Below are 4,576 nucleotides of genomic sequence, written 5' to 3'. Positions count from 1 at the left end.
CCAACAGAATCTTATTCCACAGTAAAACGAGTCCTATATCGACATAACCTGAAAGGCCGCTGAGCAAGGAGAAGCCACTGCTCCAAACCGCCATAAAAAAAGCCAGACTACGTTTGTAACTGTACATGGGGACAAAGATCTGTAATGGGTGCGTGCTGGTGGCAGGGAAGTCAGGCACAGGAGAACGAACTTGGTATAAACGGAGTCGTTTAATAAGTGCTCACAAAACTCCAAAAACCAAAATACACAAAATAATAAAAGTGTGTACAAAACCCATCGCACACCAGAACATAACTTGCCACATAACATACAATCAAACAAATCACCGACAAGGACATGAGGGAAACAGAGGGTTAAATACACAACATGTAATTGATGGGATTGGAACCAGGTATGAAGGAAGACAAGACAAAACCAATGGAAAATGGATCAGCGATGGCTAGAAGGTCTCGGTGATGTCGACCGCCGAACACCGCCCGACAAGGAGAGGACCGACTTCGCGCGGAAGTCGTGACGACAAGATCAACTTTTGGGAGAAATGTTCCTACGGTCTGATGAAACAAAAAAAATAGAACTGTTTGGGCATGGTGACATCGTTATGTTTGGAGAACAAAGGGGGATGCTTGCAAGCCGAAGAACACCATCCCCAACGTTAAGCACGGGGTGGCATCATCATGTGTGTGGGGCTTTGCTGCAGGAGGGACTGGTGCATTTCACAAAATAGATGGCTTATGAGAAGGAAAATATGTGGATAAATTGAAGCAACATCTCAAGACATTAGTCAGGAAGTTAAAGCTTGTTCGCAAATGGGTCTTCCAAATGGACAATGACCCCAAGCATACTTCCAAAGTTGTGGCAAAATGGCTTACGGACAACAAAGTCAAGGTATTGGAGTGGCCATCACAAAGCCCTGGCCTCAACCCTATAGAAAATGTGTGGGGAGAACTGAAAAAGTGTGTGCGAGCAAGGAGGCCTACAAATCTGACTCRGTTACACCAGCTCTGTCCGGAGGAATGGGCCAAAATTGAGTTTAAATGTATTTGGCTAAGCTGTATGTAAACTTCTGACTTCAACTGTATGAAGTGGTACATTAAATAGTATAGTACACATTTCTGCTAACAATGTATGTATGATTCCTTCTGTTAAATGAGATACTATGAAGTCTTGAAAGATTGGAAATGATGCCAGTCATACTGCATTAGAGACAGTGAGTTGATACATTATTAAGGACTCACTAAGGTATGGTGTCATCTGGTCCTTGTGAAGTCCCAGGAGGAGATAGTGCTGCTCTGCCCTTGAGCAAAGCACTTAACCTGCACAGCTTGTCCAGCTGTACACACAGATCAGCTGTGCAGTCCATTCTGAATTAAGGAGGAATTACGGTTACAATTGACTGTAGTTATGTGATCTATTTCACTGAATTGAAGTCAATGAAGTCATTCTCGAAACAAAAGTAACCCGCATTACTGTCCATATTCAATATTTACAAAATGTTTTCACATCCCACCAATATTATGTATAATCTATGCCATAATGTGTCTTAGGGTGTACAGTACATATACACATTCCATTCCATACCATACATGTGCATACAATTAAGTGACAAATGTTTAGATGCCACTGATATGGAATTAGTTGAAGTTCATATGTTGGAGTAAAGGAGGGAATGATCTGCAGTATTATATGGCTAATGCCACAGTGTTTAGTGGCACTGTACAGCATGCAGACAATGTAGTATCACCAAGGTTGATTTTTAGGAGTCTTAGTCTCCAGTGTATGGGCTACGGGGATGTTTGAACTGCTCACTGCTCCTTCTTCCCTGCTACTGTGAAGGTCAAAGCAAGGACTTTTCTCTCCCCGAGGGACTGCTGTCTCTCTCTGCTGTCTTGTTCCTCCAAAAGTCCAAACTGCCACCTGGGAATAACGACTAAGAATACATGCAAGCCCATAGAAGGACATCCAGGCTTTTACGAATTAGGGTCCAAGAAACGCTTTCAGGATGTGTTAACGCTGGTCCAAGACAACAATGAGGGAAATAGCATTGAGGTTGTCATGGAGACTGGCTGCAAAGACAGCTCGGGCTGCTTTCATAGCATATGTCTGACTTGACTTAGTGCATAGCAACAGATTTTCCTCAGTGCAGACCATTCCCCATTGAAGTTTTGTTCATTTGAATGGCTAATATCAAAAGTAAATACATTGTTTTTCAATCACTTTATCTACAATCATCAATTATCTACACGCTTATCTACATTAAATAGCCATTTATACTGAATGCTTTCCCCTCAAGCATTAATAGGCACAGCACGTTCATGGTGTTCAGTTCTTCAAGTAACATTCAACAGAAAAGAAGCAGCCAAGAGGAGCCCATTCAAATCAACATGAAGCCCAGTAGAAGAAAAGACCCCAAACCCTCGTCCACCTGATCAACGGTACGAGGTTAGTCTCCATTGACAGTACGTCTTTTCATTCTGAGCACAATGTGTATTCAACACTTTTAAAGATTACGTACTTCTGTATTGAGTTTCTTCTATTTTGCAGAGGCGGCCTTAGCCTATTCGGTTCAATGACATATTTCTTCTCTTTGAATGGGAGGGCTGAGTGTGCGTCATGTCAAGGCATTAGTATGCAATGAAGTTGCTGGTGTGGTAGGACTTGTTTTGGAGGCGCTCTGCTGCAGCCAAAGCAATGTCAGGGAGGCACTTATTCATCAAAGGGCAAACAACGCCAGAACGCAATGCCAATTCTCATTGCATTTAGCAACACAGACCAATTTCACTGTCATCCTTAAACCAATGGACCATTTCTCTCTSCATCGATCCATGCACTTTAATCCCTGTCAAATGCTGAGTGTTATGGGCTTGGAAAGAAAAGCACAGAGAGAAAAGCAGAGGGGGACTGCAGCTTTCCGAGACACCAATCTTAGCATGCCCAAAGTGGTGGAGCTCACGTATAACACATTGATGAGCCGAACCCCTCTCGCTCGTTCTCTCTCTCTCCATTGCCACAGAGCAGAGCACCATGGTCCTTGGCAGGTCTGCGTTGCCATGGAAACCCTCACATTGCAGCAGGCTGGCTGGAGAGCGCTGGTTGAAAAGGAGAGCAGTACAGAGGGAGAGGGGGAGAGGGAATCGCTGCAGTGATGGGGAGGGAGGAGGGAAGAGGGGGGAAGAGAAGGAGGGGGTGGGTACAGCCGGCGAGATTGGTTCTCCAATGCATTACCCCCACTAGTCGCTCCCCTCTCCCTCCCCTCAAATCTTATCATTTGCATCGGTTGGGGCGCGCAGGGCCCAATCCTGCTCTGCAGTCTGGACACGTTGTATCTTAACTTCAGACTGCATTCAATTATTAATCTGCTTCACCAGACAGCAATTACTGTTCAAGCTACCTGCAGCGCCTATAGCAAAACCATCCCCATGAAACAATACATCAACGCATAGAGATAGAGGGGAACATACTAATAATTCTACTAGAATTCTGTTTCACGTCCAGGTGCTTCACTTGAGGGCCTCATTGTCCCAGCTGTGACTTGACCTGGTGACCCTATGGCTAATCCACTGAACACTAATGACCGTGTGCACAATGTGGAGGAAGACACAAGCCCCAGAATGGTTTGTTGCTGGAGGACAACGACTGCTCTCCTCAAATGGATCAAATGGAAACGGACAAATAACCAGTCATGGTTAAATCTGTTAGCCCGTGAGACAGCAAAGGTGGGCAGTGGTGGTGTAGGAGACACCCACAGAACAGGAGTCAATGTTCTGCTGTTTACCTGTTGTGTAACCCACTAGCTATCAGCAGCACCATACCTGAAGCAGATCCCTAACACACACACAGACACACATTGCAATGTGTGAATACATAGAAATATCGCATAAGGTTTGATCCAACATCAACGTTCTATGCTCTCCATACCAGAGCTAAGTTTTTTATTGTTATTCAGGAACAAAATTAATTTGTTTGTTCACGACGCATAATTTACTCATAAAATCAAACCATCCAAATGCAACCTTCAAAAATACAGTAATGTGTCTGAAAAGAGGGGGGAAAGCGGCTCTGCCACAGCCCTGCAGTGAGTAAGTGATGCATACATGTAGTGTAGTGGGAGGAAAGTACAGACATTGAGTCGGATAGCACCAGAGGTGTCTCTGAACTCATTAGAAAACAGGACCACACTCCAGTGCAGAGTGAGAGCAGGCAGAGAGGCAACCCACCGAATCTGTGTCCGGTAACCAGGGAAGAACCACTGTACCACAGCGCTACCTGCCTGTGGAGACAGAGTACTGCAGGACTGCAGCAGAATCAATAGTTAATGGTAACACTGAGGATAAATTAAATCAAATCAAATCAAATCAAATCAAATTTTATTAGTCACATACACATGGTTAGCAGATGTTAATGCGAGTGTAGCGAAATGCTTGTGCTTCTAGTTCCGACAATGCAGTAATAACCAACAAGTAATCTAACCTAACAATTCCACAACTACTACCTTACACACACACACAAGTGTAAAGGGATAAAGAATATGTACATAAAGATATATGAATGAGTGGTGGTACAGAACGGCATGGCAGAT

This window comes from Salvelinus sp. IW2-2015, linkage group LG22, assembly GCF_002910315.2.
Source record: "Salvelinus sp. IW2-2015 linkage group LG22, ASM291031v2, whole genome shotgun sequence".
NCBI lineage: Eukaryota > Metazoa > Chordata > Actinopteri > Salmoniformes > Salmonidae > Salvelinus > Salvelinus sp. IW2-2015.
Note: the sequence above shows the minus strand (reverse complement) of the source record.